The 14,759-nt window shown below is 43.7% G+C and overlaps 1 protein-coding gene across 1 annotated transcript in view; it reads left to right on the plus strand.

The window, feature by feature from the left end:
* The first annotated feature begins 14,001 nt into the window (after positions 1-14,001).
* LOC115476049 (chemokine-like receptor 1) overlaps positions 14,002-14,759 on the plus strand; it is a 51,043-nt gene continuing 50,285 nt past the window's right edge. The window contains exon 1 of the mRNA XM_030212173.1: positions 14,002-14,038. The gene's annotated coding sequence lies outside the window, so the exon portion shown is untranslated. The remainder of the gene's footprint in view (positions 14,039-14,759) is intronic.

The raw sequence follows: 14,759 nt of genomic DNA on the forward strand, positions 1-14,759 counted from the left end.
ATAAGGGGGTAATGGTGAGATGTGTACCTGGGATCTTTTAAGTGAAGTCCACTGCAGTGCCCCCTAGGGTGCCTCACTGCTCTGGTGGGATGTCTGTGTGGCTAGTCTACTAAGAAAGCTGCCCACCCCCCATACATACTAATAGCTTGTTTTTATGCATTTTCCCCCTGGATGTCCCCCCCCCCCCCCCCCCCAAAATGGTCCTAAAAGATAGATGCGCTGAATATAAAAACATCTATCAAAAGACCATTTTCAAAACAAAATGTTGTACATTTTTCTGGTTTGAAAATAGCTATGTTCGCTACTGGGGTTTTGGATGTTTTTTTTGCAAAATGTCCGAAGTTGTATCGAAAATGCCTCTCTACAAAAATAGCTAACGGACAATATTACAAATTAAACAAGAATGTGCAAAAATGACACCGCTTAAACAAATCCTACAGGATTGAACCTGAGTGTATGATACGGATGTGCAGCGATACCCAGCCAAGTAGTAATCATATCAGAGCTTGAAAGGAATAACAGGGCATCTATGCTGTGCCTATTTTGTCAAGACACATTACAGCTTCCCTCACCAACGGCAGCAAAACTTGATTCTACAAGACAATCAGCCTTCTATCGCATGGCTCCATCTTTCTAGAATTCACTGCCGCATCCCCTCCGTCTTGAATTATCATTCCCAAGGTTTAAGTCGGCCCTGAAAATTAACCTTTGTAGGGCTGCATTTGGAGATGCTCTTTGATTAGTATCTGGCAGTGGACATCATCGGACTGAGTTTTGCTCTGATTGCATGATGATAATGTGTTATTATTTTTTTAACTTCTTGATTTGAATGAACTATCTTTATTTCTCTTTAGTCAACATGTTTTGTATTGTGAACCAGTATGCTGTTTTTATGAAAAGTGGTATATCAAATATATTTAAACCATAAACCTATACATTATTTCAGAAGGATAAGTCAAACTATAATAAGATTTCAACATTGTACTGTGTTCTTGTCCCTGACATCCGCACAGGATATGTTATCACATGCACAAGTCACAAGTTGATTAGACTATTCTTTTCTATGTTCTGCTACATTCTTAACCCTTGATGCTCCTATCTGGATAGGGGAATCCTATTCTCATAAATGTTATCAGGGTCTTCATGATATGGAGATGCTTAACCTGAGGCACCAAGTTATAGACTTATTTATTTATTTAAAATATTTATTACTCACACTATCCACAGATCTAAACAGGGTACAAATAAAACACACATCAAATCATAAAAACATAAAATAAAATATAATGCCAACCAATTATCACATGTATAAAGTGTCCTGGATTTCATATACTGCCTTTCTGTGGTATAACCAAGCAATTTACATTTATTACAAACAGGTACTCTCTCTCCCTAGTGGGCTCATAATCTAAGTTTTTGTATCTGAGGTAATGGAGGGTTAAGTGACTTACCTAGTATCACCAGAAGGTACAGTGGAAATTGAACCCACTTCCTCAGAGTCTCAGCCCACAACATTATTAGTCTATGCCTCTACTCCTCCATAGGTGTATACCAAGCTCATCTCTAGTAATCAAACTGCTGCCAAATGCTTTAAGAAAAATAATCTTTTCAACTGGTTTCTGAAACTGTAATATTTTGTTCTTGCTCTTAACTCAGTTGTGAAATGATTCCATTCAAATGAACCACTGATAGTAAAAGAACAAACATGCATTTCTATTAATCGATAAGTTTTAGCAGAAGGCCTCAGTAGCAGTCTGTCAGCTTGTTAATCTGATCGTGAGCCATTGTGCCTAGGCCTAGGCTTAGGAAGGACCTTGGCCAAGGCCTAGGGTAGACCAAACAGGCACTAAGCAATACTACGGGCCACAAAGCCATGCACACTCAGGACAATCAACAAGCACCACCAGAAAAGGGAGATAGACCACTCAGGCGGGCCACAAGGCAGGAAGGAGCTTACCATGGACAGAAAGACTGCCTAACAGAAGCAAGACTCACAGAAGGTAAATATCAAGCTCTGTACATAAAGGGTTAACACTGAGTAAAGGGAAACTTAAACAAAACCAGCTTACCAGGGACAGAAAGGCTGCCTAATAGAGGCAGGGAGAAACAAGGCAGAAGACAGAGCCAGCTGCACTGCAGAGAGGCAATCAAGGACACACTGGTTGCAGCCAGCACGCGCGCGCACACACACACACACACACACAGACCACAAACAAAAGGAGAACAAGCGAAACTCCTCAAAATACACACTGTGCCATGAGCACAGACACAGTAAGAGAACCAAAGCTCAGCTGACCGGAATTAACGCTAGAGCGTCCACAGTAGGGAGAGATAAGTTTAAATAAGGTCTGACTTCTGACGTCTTCTGCTTCAAACGTCAGCTCAATCTCTGACAGGCCAATCAGAAGCGAGTCCCATTCATTCCCCTGCCTGTCTCAGTAGAATCATAACACAGCTTGAGATTAAAGATCTCTTCCGGCAAACATAAGGTATAAAAGATTCAATAAAGTATTTAAGGATCATCACCTGACAGGGCCCGAAAAATCAAACAATGCATTTTAAATTTGAAATGCCATATAATTGCTAGCCCATGTGAAAGCAAGGAAATAGATGATGTGTGTTCATAATGATAGAAGTCTATAAAATAATGAGTGGAGTGGAACGGGTAGACGTGAATTGTTTGTTTACTCTTTCCAAAAATACTCGGACTAGGGGGCATGCGATGAAGCTACAAAGTAGTAAATTTAAAATTAATTGGAGGAAATGTTTCTTCACTCAACATGTATGTAAACTCTGGAATTCGTTGTCAGAGAATATAGTAAAAGCAGGGGTTTAAAGAAAGGTTTGGATGGCTTCCTAAAGGAAAAGTCCATAGACAATTATTAAAATAGACTTGGGGAAAATTCACTGCTTATTTCTAGGATTAGCAGCATAAAATGTATTATACTTTTTTGGGCTCTTGCCAGGTACTTGTGACCTGGATTGGCCACTGTTAGAAACAGGATGCTGAGCTTGATGGACCTTCGGTCTTTACCAGTATGGCAATACTTGTACTTAGGCACTTATGAGGCAAGCAGTTAGCAAATGGACTGCTGAGTCCTGAGCACACTGAGGTGCCTTCATAGTAGATTTTGGTGTACTTCTGAAAAGATAGAGCTGTTTGTGGTGTACAGAAGGACAGCAAAAGAGGCAAGACATTTTATTTCACATCTTTTCAGCAGCTGCTCAAAGTGAGTTACATTGAGATACGCTAGGTATTTTTCTATCCCTAGGCTTACAATCTAATCTTGTACATGAGACAATGAAGAGTTGAGTAACTTGCCCAAGATCACAAGGAGCAGCAGTGGAATTTGAACAAGGAGACCCTACATCTCAAACCTCGTGTTTTAACCACTAGGCTATTCTTAAACACAGAATAGCTAGGGAAGAGGTGAGATGGGGTAGGATAGAGCTTTTAAATGCCTGGAAGATACTACTGATGCACAAGAAGCAAATCTTTTTGAGAAGAAGCAATATTCTAGAACAAGGAGTCCTGAATGAGGCCCTGAAAGGGTAGCCTAAGGAGAAACAACAGGAAATATTTTATGGGTAGTGGATGTGTGGAATATCATCTATGGGTAGCTGGGTGGTGGTGATAGTAATTGAGTTTAAGAGGGCAAGGAGAAGCACAAAGTGAAGAGAGCACTGAACACAAACTGGCAATGTATGTTTGTGTGATCACAGCACGCTGCTGGTCTGCTTCGGCAGTGGGTTTTGGGGCTGCCAGATTGTAGGACAAAAGGATAATATGAAATGTTAGAAAGTCATCCACGTGACTGGACTGCCTGACAAGCTGCGATGGTAGAATTGGAAAATAGCTGGGTTTGTCTGGCAGACCTCATCCTCTGTAATAACTAGGGGTTACATTTATTAAAAGGTACTACTTCTCGCTAACGCATGCTATTTTCCACAAGTCCTATGTTACAAAGTGAGACCTATTTACTAATAACAAGCATTAGCAGTGCCTAATAAGCATTTACCCCCGATTCTGTAAAGGTGACCATAAATTGCATACGCACATTTAGGCGTGTTCCTGATTTGTGTATGCAATTTAATACAATAACAAGCCAATTAGTGCCAAGAATTCTTTTTAACAAGAAATTATTGTTACTAATTAGATTTAATTGGGACCACCTTTCATAAAGAGAGGCACGGGATCCATGCCTACAATTTACGCATGGTCCAAAAAAGTGGATACCGAAATGGGAGGGTCGTGGGTGTTTTAGGATGGAATGAGGCTTGGCTTTGAGTTACATGTGTAAGTACAGAATAATGGTGCTCAGCACTTAAATTTAGGTGCAGGCATTTGCACCATGTTTTCGTTGGTGCAAATGGCCATGTCTAAATTTCTGCACGACTCTTTGCTTAAGCATGCATTCTTTAAACCACCCTGAACTTCAGGTGCGGCTTATAGAATACCGTTTACATAGGTATTTTTTGGCGCTGACTATTTAGGTGCCATATATAGAAGCTAGCCCTTAGTGTGGACGACTGTGGTAGGGTAAATCTAGCCCTAGAAATCCTTAATGGAAACACTGGTGCTCACATAGCTGGAACTGTTTAGCAGGCTACACAAAAGACCTGAGATGTTCTCCAGTACTGGCAGCTACTTAGATTATACTAAATATGAGAGAAAAAAAAAAGGAGCGCAGGGAGGGAGAGGGGAACGCATGGTCAAGCAAATCAAAGCGATAGCAGGGGATACAAATATATTCTTCTTATCCCAGTATTACAGAAAATTGAATTCTTATTTATATCAGTCCAATTTTCAGTATATATATCCCCTGCTATCGCTTGACCAAGTGTTCCCCTCTCCCTCCCTGCCCCCCTCACTGCTCCTTTGGTATGATTGATTGCTTTCCTATATTTTAATGTTCCTTTACTATTTCTTCTTAGGATCAGTTAGAGCGGTATAGAAAGTCTTCTAAATAAATAAATGATTTGTAATAACTGTGGGGCCTACGATGAAGCCACGATAAGTAGTCAATATGTGGGAATTAGTGTGCATCGTTGGCATGGAGGCTTAACAGTGGATGATGTTTCCTACATTAACTGCCAAACGTGGAATGGGCAGGGCTTATTCCTAAAGTACACAGCAAGGTGGAAGTGGGACTGTACCAAGTAACCAAGGCAGACCATGGGTTAAAAATGTGCAGAAGTTTATTTACCAATGGAAACCTGACCCAATAAAAAGACCCAACACGAGCTGTGTTTCGTCTGGAGAGCCTTCCTCAGGGGTCAAATCCTTCAAATCAAAAATGCCGGTAGTGATGAAATCACTTTGGAGTGAGTGCTCCTGCTAGCGTTACAAATTGTCAGGGAATGTTATACAAAGCTGACTGATCTGAAAAACCAAACAGCTCTATACAATTTGAAGGATTTGACCCCTGAGGAAGGCTCTCCAGTCGAAACACAGCCCGTGTTGGGTCTTTTTATTGGGTCAGATTTTCCATTGGTAAATAAACTTCTAGACACTTTTTACCTGTGGTCTGCCTTGTTACTTGATACAGTCCCACTTCCACCTTGCTGTGTAATTTTGCTTCTTTCCTTGTGGAAGATGTGTAGACCCCTTTGGGGGTTTTTTCTTTGTCAGGGCTTATTCCTTACAGGTAACACAGAGGTAGTGAACTACTCTGTGTTATCTAGAACACAGTTAACACCCGGAAAGTGTATTGTCTCCTTGTTAAGAGTATAGGAAGATACTGACCACACCCCCAACACTTCACTTGGATGCTTTACAAATGCCACACATTAATTTTGCCTGTTTTAATGGGAACACAGGTACTTCTGACTGGCAGGCTACACATAGCACTACTAATCATTTCTATAGCACTACTAGACAAAGGCAGCACTGTACACATTATATGGAGGTACTTTCTCTGTCCCCAGAGGGCTCACAATCTGTTTTTGTACTTGGGGCAATAGAGGGTTAAGTGACTTGCCCAAGGTCACAAAGAGCTGCAATGGGAATTGAACCCTAGTCACCAGGCTCAAAGCCCACTGCACTAACCATTAGGTTACTCCTCCAGTTATGGATGTTTTTGCAACAGTCATGCTAGAATTGTTATTTATTTTGTGGTTAGGCAAAGGAAAGGAGGAGCTAGAAGAAGTTAAGCGTGGATTTTGTAAGCTCCTCTAACCAAGAAGGTGGAAAACGAAAATAACAACAAAAAGAGACCCTGAATAAAGAGAAATATTGCAGCTGATCACACACTGTGACTGACAGTTGGGAGGTATCCTTTGCAGTGTGGACTGGAGTCAGGATAACAGACAGGTCTTTTCCTTCAGTTATTTACTATATATCAGGGTCAAAACGCAGGAGATATCTTTTATACTCACGTCATGCTGGACACAAACTCATAGATCTAGAGAGGTTTCAAATGACATTTGTAGATTCTGTAAGAAAGAGCTAGAAATAGTTACTCATCTCAGATGGCTGTGAAGTGCAGATGGCAGAAAATGTATGTATAGAATAGAACAACAAGGTGGTGCATCTCTTTCATTGAAAATTCTGCAAACATTACAATAATGCTGGACTAGAAAAGCATGGGGATCATGATCCTAAGAGAACTGTGGAAAATGAAGAGGTTATCAGGGGCATTTTTGAAAGAGAAGGGCGCCCATCTTCCGACACAAATTGGGAGATGGGCGTCCTTCTCTCAGGGTCGCCCGAATCGGCATAATCGAAAGCCGATTTTGGACGTCCTCAACTGCAGCCCGTCGCAGGGATGACCAAAGTACACAGGGGTGTGTCGGAGGCATAGCAAAGGCAGGACTGAGGCGTACTTAAGAGATGGGAGTACTCGGCCGATAATGGAAAAAAGAAGGGCGTCCCTGATGAGCATTTGGTCGACTTTACTTGGTCCATTTTTTACACGACCAAGCCTCAAAAAGGTGCCCAAACTGACCAGATGACCACCGGAGGGAATCGGGGATGACCTCCCTTTACTCCCCCAGTGGTAACCAACCCCCTACCACCCTAAAAAAAAAATTTTTTTTTTCCAGTCACTATGCCAGCCTCAAATGTCATACCCAGCTCCGTGGCAGCAGTATGCAGGTCCCTGGAGCAGTTTTAGTGGGTGCGGTGCACTTCAGGCAGGCGGACCCAGGCCCATCCCCCCCTACCTGTTACACTTGTGTTGGTAAATGTGAGCCCTTCAAAACCCACCCGAAACCCACTGTACCCACATGTAGGTGCTCCCCTTCTCTCCTTAGGGCTATGGTAGTGGTGTACAGTTATGGGGAGTGGGTTTGGGGGGGTGGGGGGGGGGCTCAGCACCGAACGTAAGGGAGCTATGCACCTGGGAGCAATTTGTAAAGTCCACTGCAGTTGGTGGACTAAAGTTCAGTGCCTAGTTGGTGTCCTGGCATGTGAGGGGGACCAGTGTACTATGAATGCTGGCTCCTCCCACGACCAAATGCCTTGGATTTGGTCGTTTTTGAGATGGGCGTCCTCGGTTTCCATTATCGCCAAAAACCGGGGACGACCATCTCTAAGGTCGACCTAAATGTTGAGATTTGGGCATCCCTGACCGTATTATTGAAATGAAAGATGGACACCCATCTTGTTTCGATAATAGCGGTTTCCCCGCCCCTTTGCCAGGACGTCCTTAGAGATGGGCGCCCTTAGAGATGGTCATCCCCGTTTGATTATGCCCCTCCACGTCACCTGGGATATCCTCATCCTGACAGATAAAAAGCTGGATGAAAGAAAACCGGACAAAGTGATAAAAATGAAAAACACCAGAAAGGCGTTAATCATGGAGGCGTCAGTCCCAAGCGATTACTTGTAAATCATATTGAGAGAGAAAAGATCCTCAATAAAAAAGAAATGCAGTCTGACACCAAGAAAATATGGCAGAAAGATACAGAAATAATTTCCCATCATTTTGGGTGCACACCTGGATATATACATGTTACATTACTACTACTACTTATCATTTCTATAAAGCTACTAGACGTACACAGCGCTGTACACTTGAACATGAAGAGATAGTCCTTGCTCGAAAGAGCTTACAATCTCATCAGGACAGACAAACAGGACAAATAAGGGAATTACTAAGGTGGGAATGATAAGTCATACATGGGTATTGTACTAGTGTACTGTTCTTTACTTGAATTCCCTATGCTAATAGAACCATACACCATGTATACATTGTTGCATCCCATACACTTAGCCACATACCATTTCCTGAAATTTTCATACCAAGATTCAATCCCCAATCTATCCTCACTCCTTTCACCCCTTTTCACATTACCCCAACTCAAACAATGACACAAGCTTACTTCCTAACACTCAAGATTACTTTCATATATTTTAAAACCCCAAATTACCCTTCACAAGCATCCACTCTCCGTACAATACCTTCTCTGTTTCCAATCTCATCAAATCAGTCACTTCAAACCCTTTTTAGCACACCAAAATCTGTTCCTACTCCACTGCCACTGACACACAGCAAAAACACCTCCTCTCTCATTCACAGTCACTAAGCACTCTGCCAACTGCCTGCTGCACCTTTGCCTAGGAAACAGACCTTTGGCTTGGGGTTCCAAACCCACCTAGCCAATCCAAAGTCCTTCTCAGCATTCCGAACTTTTCTGCTGACCTGCGGAATGTTGGCCAGCCCTGCTACATCTCCATTTTAATTGAAAAATTTCCATAGAAATTAATGGGAAATTATTCAATTAACTGAAATCTCCTTCTAACTTTAACCAAATCACCCCAAATTTTCCATCCTAATTAAACCCGACGCCCCTTTTCAATTATGTTTTTAGAATTTAAAAATACCTATATTTAACATCCACCCCACTAATTCCTCCTCTAAAACCTCTTTAAAAATCCCAAATTTAATTAAACTTATTCCAAAAATTAAGTTATCCCATCCTACACCTGATGCAGGAATTACCACTATTGTTACCTACCCCCATTTTTAACCCTTACCCACCCCTCTAAATTAGACCCTCTCCAAAAGGCACCCTAAAAATATTAAAATTCTAAAACTAACCCGCCTGAAAAATTCCCCAAAATTCCCTGAACCCAAATATGCAAAAATAATTTGAAAAACTTTAACCCCTGAATTTTTAAAAATAAAAAACACAACTTATACAATTTAAAATTAAACTAATTAAAATTTTGGGTTAAAAACCCCTTACCTGTTTTCCTGAATTTCTCCTCTCGCGACGCCTGCCACTGGTTCCGTTCCCGCTGCTCAAATCGCGAAAACGGACTAAAAACAACAAAACGCCCCAAAAATCGCCATTTTGTCTGGAGCTCCGGTTTAAAATCGAGGCCCAGGCTTCTAGGCCTCACTGGAGCTCCGACAAAACAGGTTGATGCGCGCTCCCGATTCGTGCATGAGGCGCACGCTTCACGGGGGCGCGCCCGCACGTTTTCCTGGCCATCTTCCTCTCCTCTTCGGCAGGCCAGCTGCATACTGAGGCCCTCTCTGTCCGAGACTCTGCCTCCCACCTCAAGCGCTCTGGCAGGGCCCGAAAATACCGGGAATGCCCGGTTCGCTGCTACATGTCTGGGGATGTGCTCAATCGTCCCCGGACTTACAAACAGAAGCGCTACTTCCCGCAGCGCTCTTTATCTCGCACGCCCTCAGCACTGCCGGCCCGAAACCAGCCCCAAATGAGCCCCCAAAACACCGGGACCATCCGGTGCAGCTCGCCACACCCGGGAATGTGTCCACCCTTCCCAGGGTCCCAAAAATCGTGGTGCTGCATCTCGCAGTGCCTCACCGGACCACCTCCTTCCAACAGGCCCCAAAATAGCACCGGAAGCACTGTTTCCCTCCCGCAGCGCTCCCGCATCCAAAACCCTGCCGCCAGACGCCCTGCCACTCCGTGGACCCTCACCACAACCCAAAACCGTCCTGAAGACCTCCGGGGCGCCCGCACCAAAACAGTCCCGTCTTCCCCTGCATCCCAAATTTCAGCCTCACTCTTTCCCCTGCATCCCAAATTTCAGCCTCACCCTTTTTTCGGCCCGGGAGTGGGCCCAACAACACCGGAGCATGGCTGGTGCAACTAGTCACGCCCAGGGACGTGCCCAATCATCCCCGGGCCCCCAGAACTTTGGCGCCAACTCCTGCCTCTCCTCCTCTCCACCAGCGCTCTCGGAACGGCACAAAAAACCGGCGCCCTCACAAGAGCCGGTCCAAAACTGCCTTGCAGGCCTCCCAACCTCCAGAACGGCCCCGGAACCCCAAGAGACCCCCCAGGTAATAATAATAAAAAAATATTCTTTCTTTTTTTTTTCCCCCTATGTTACATTTACCTTGTGCTAAATATTAGCTGTGTAAGTGCCATTTAACCAGCCAGGAGCAGTTCATGGCCAGTTAAATAGATTTGAATATTTATATGGGGACAGACAGTATTATTACACCCATCCTAGCAGAGGGTTGTTGTGACTGTAAACCCCCAGGGATCTCTCATGTGTGCTGGGGCCCTCTAGTGGCTCCTGGCCAAGCTTACAGGCTTACCATCAGGCCTCACTAGTCCTTGGTTTCTGAGCAGAACCCCAGCCAATCTTCTCTAAGTTACTTGCAATCACCAACCTCAATATCCTGGGCACCTTCCTCACTCAGGGTGACTGCTCTGCCATGCCTTTCCTCCTACTGGAAATCCTTTCCGGTTATGTCCACTGGGCCCCGGTCACTCCTCTGGTTCACAGACAGTGACCCACTGCACTTTCCCTGGGACTATAACTCTGATTCTCCAGCCTTCACCAATATGCAAATTAGACAGTCAACAAATGCAAATTCACTTTATTAGTTCCAGTCTTGTGGGGAACAAGTTCTTTCAAGCTTATCCTTCAGTTTGTTCCTCTCCACTGAGCCCACTTTCTTGGGGGACCTGGGTCTCAGTGTAAAACAGCCACCTCCCCTGGATAGGACTTTCTTCACTCTCTAACTCTATAGTCCTATCCTCCACCCCACGGCTGTTAGTCTATTTCCAATAATACCCAAGTCCATCAATAACATAGCCTGGTAAGTACCTTCCTGGCTTTTGTGTGTGTGTGTGTGTGTGTGTGTGTGTGTCTGTCTCTCTCTCTCTCTCTCTCTCTCTCTCTCTCTCTCTCTCTCTCTCTCTCTCCAATCTGCCAGGTACTCCTCCTCCAGCAGGCTTTCCAGGCTCCTATCTCATCTCTCCTCTCTTGTCTTAGAGGGCACTCTTTATAGGGTAGCCAATAATCCACCCCACCTCTTTAGGCCCCTCCCCCTGGTTCCAGAAAGACCCAGGCCCACCTGTCTCCCCAACTCTGACCACTCCCCTAGTGGCCCCTTCTGGAAAAACAGGTCCTGTATCCTGAGCACCCCCTAGCTGTCCCTCCAGGTCATTACGGGGACGTACCTCTCTTGGCTCCCTCTAGTGACCAGAATGGGCATTTTCCATATTTTCTGTAGGACAGCGCCCTCCTCAAGGTAGAGCAGTCCTGTGTTTATCACATGACCAACTGGCATATGTTCCTCCTCTACACTGAGTTGATATGGTCCTGAATGCAGAAACATGAAGGACTAGTGAAGATCCTGAAAAGAGCCTTACACATATACGTTCAAGAATTATAATACAAAAATGCACATCAGTATTTCTAAGCAATAAGTTGAAGAGTAAGGTGATAATTTTAGAAGCTCTGTTCTTGTGTTGAATGTCTAAAAACTGGCATTTAGATGTCCCTATTGCATAGACGTCCAAACCCAAATTTTACAAAGGCAGGATATGGATATCTAACTCTGCAGTAAGTCCGTATGGCAAAGGGGTGTGGTCTGGGTGTGTTATGGGTGGGATTAGGGAGAGTCCAAAATTTGGACATCCAACACGGATCACAGAAGGGGAAAGGACGTCCAAGTCTAAAAAGAGAAGCTTGTACAATGATTAATTCCCACTGTCTGAAATGAAAAAAGAGTATGTGCAGGGCCAGCATAAGGTACACTGGGGGACTGGCCCAAGGTAGAGAGTAAGAGGAGGACCTGGTCAGTGTTTTAGTGGCATCACTTAGCATCGACAAAAAAGGAGGGGGCCTCTCTTGTGGTGCCAGCCCCATAGACAACTGCTCTGTTCATTCCTTTCCTAATGCCAGCCCTTACTGTGTTTGATGCCTCTCTGAAGAAGCTGAGATTAGAAAGTGCTAGGAGAGAGACCATGCCTGATGGTTTCTAAATGAAAGCCAAAACAAGCCATCAATAAATCATCCTAAGCTTAGTGAAACAAAGAACCAATACACAATTTTTTTTCCCTTTCTTTCACAGGTCTAGGGAAGTCCCATCATGTTCTATACAGTGGGGGAAATAAGTATTTGATCCCTTGCTGATTTTGTAAGTTTGCCCACTGACAAAGACATGAGCAGCCCATAATTGAAGGGTAGGTTATTGGTAACAGTGAGAGATAGCACATCACAAATTAAATCCGGAAAATCACATTGTGGAAAGTATATGAATTTATTTGCATTCTGCAGAGGGAAATAAGTATTTGATCCCCCACCAACCAGTAAGAGATCTGGCCCCTACAGATCAGGTAGATGCTCCAAATCAACTCGTTACCTGCATGACAGACAGCTGTCGGCAATGGTCACCTGTATGAAAGACACCTGTCCACAGACTCAGTGAATCAGTCAGACTCTAACCTCTACAAAATGGCCAAGAGCAAGGAGCTGTCTAAGGATGTCAGGGACAAGATCATACACCTGCACAAGGCTGGAATGGGCTACAAAACCATCAGTAAGACGCTGGGCGAGAAGGAGACAACTGTTGGTGCCATAGTAAGAAAATGGAAGAAGTACAAAATGACTGTCAATCGACAAAGATCTGGGGCTCCACGCAAAATCTCACCTCGTGGGGTATCCTTGATCATGAGGAAGGTTAGAAATCAGCCTACAACTACAAGGGGGGAACTTGTCAATGATCTCAAGGCAGCTGGGACCACTGTCACCACGAAAACCATTGGTAACACATTACGACATAACAGATTGCAATCCTGCAGTGCCCGCAAGGTCCCCCTGCTCCGGAAGGCACATGTGACGGCCCGTCTGAAGTTTGCCAGTGAACACCTGGATGATGCCGAGAGTGATTGGGAGAAGGTGCTGTGGTCAGATGAGACAAAATTGAGCTCTTTGGCATGAACTCAACTCGCCGTGTTTGGAGGAAGAGAAATGCTGCCTATGACCCAAAGAACACCGTCCCCACTGTCAAGCATGGAGGTGGAAATGTTATGTTTTGGGGGTGTTTCTCTGCTAAGGGCACAGGACTACTTCACCGCATCAATGGGAGAATGGATGGGGCCATGTACCGTACAATTCTGAGTGACAACCTCCTTCCCTCCGCCAGGGCCTTAAAAATGGGTCGTGGCTGGGTCTTCCAGCACGACAATGACCCAAAACATACAGCCAAGGCAACAAAGGAGTGGCTCAGGAAGAAGCACATTAGGGTCATGGAGTGGCCTAGCCAGTCACCAGACCTTAATCCCATTGAAAACTTATGGAGGGAGCTGAAGCTGCGAGTTGCCAAGCGACAGCCCAGAACTCTTAATGATTTAGAGATGATCTGCAAAGAGGAGTGGACCAAAATTCCTCCTGACATGTGTGCAAACCTCATCATTAACTACAGAAGACGTCTGACCGCTGTGCTTGCCAACAAGGGTTTTGCCACCAAGTATTAGGTCTTGTTTGCCAGAGGGATTAAATACTTATTTCCCTCTGCAGAATGCAAATAAATTCATATACTTTCCACAATGTGATTTTCCGGATTTAATTTGTGATGTGCTATCTCTCACTGTTACCAATAACCTACCCTTCAATTATGGGCTGCTCATGTCTTTGTCAGTGGGCAAACTTACAAAATCAGCAAGGGATCAAATACTTATTTCCCCCACTGTATCTTACGTCATAGCTTCAATCTGATATAAGGAAGGAAAAAGAAGTTGAAGCAGGACACTTAGACACCAGCCTGATAATCAAAAGAAGCAAAACAAGTGTCAGAAAAATCCACATAAGGGTGAAGTAAGTACCCAGACAAACAAATCCTCTCTGGCTTAAAAAAATGTTGTTGTTGTTGTTGTTGTTGTTGTTGTTGTTGTTGTTGTTTTTTCTTTTTGTAGAATGGGAGAGAGAAGAACACAAAATAAACACATGGTAGAAAGTTTTATTTATCAAAATCATACTCCATTTCCTGTGTCCTTCCATGAGTTATTTTTCATTTCATAGTTTTACCTGTTTATAATATTTCCTTCTAAATGCAGGATGTGTGACTGAAAACTTTTTATCTCTAAAAAGCATTTTACTGCAGGTAAATAATTAGCATTTGTGCAAGACAGAAGAAGAGCTGGGAGAAGGGAGAGAAATGTAAGTTCTTCAGCACTGGGTTTCTGTTAGAAGTTAAAGTCTCCTGAATTAGAATTGTTTGGTCTTGATTTCATTTCTGATTTGATTTGACCCAGTAGAGTAACTTCTTTTGCAGTGTATTAGCCCCATTCTTTTAAAGATCCTCTTCTTGTACAGCGAGAGACAGAAGGAGACAGAGAGTTGGTGAGAAAAGCGGGCAGGAACAGACAGACATAATGAGCTTAGAAGACAGAGATCAGATAGGAAAAATAAAGACAGAAAGTAAAAGATAAAGAAAGTTAGAGACCTAAAAGAGGAAAGAGAGAAAAAAAGGCAAAGAGGAAAAAAAAGAGAACGGAAGAAATAAAATATGTTGTATCCTGCCACCAGGTCAGAAATG

The sequence above is a fragment of the Microcaecilia unicolor genome, chromosome 8 (assembly GCF_901765095.1).
Source record: "Microcaecilia unicolor chromosome 8, aMicUni1.1, whole genome shotgun sequence".
In the NCBI taxonomy this organism is placed as follows: Eukaryota; Metazoa; Chordata; class Amphibia; order Gymnophiona; family Siphonopidae; genus Microcaecilia; species Microcaecilia unicolor.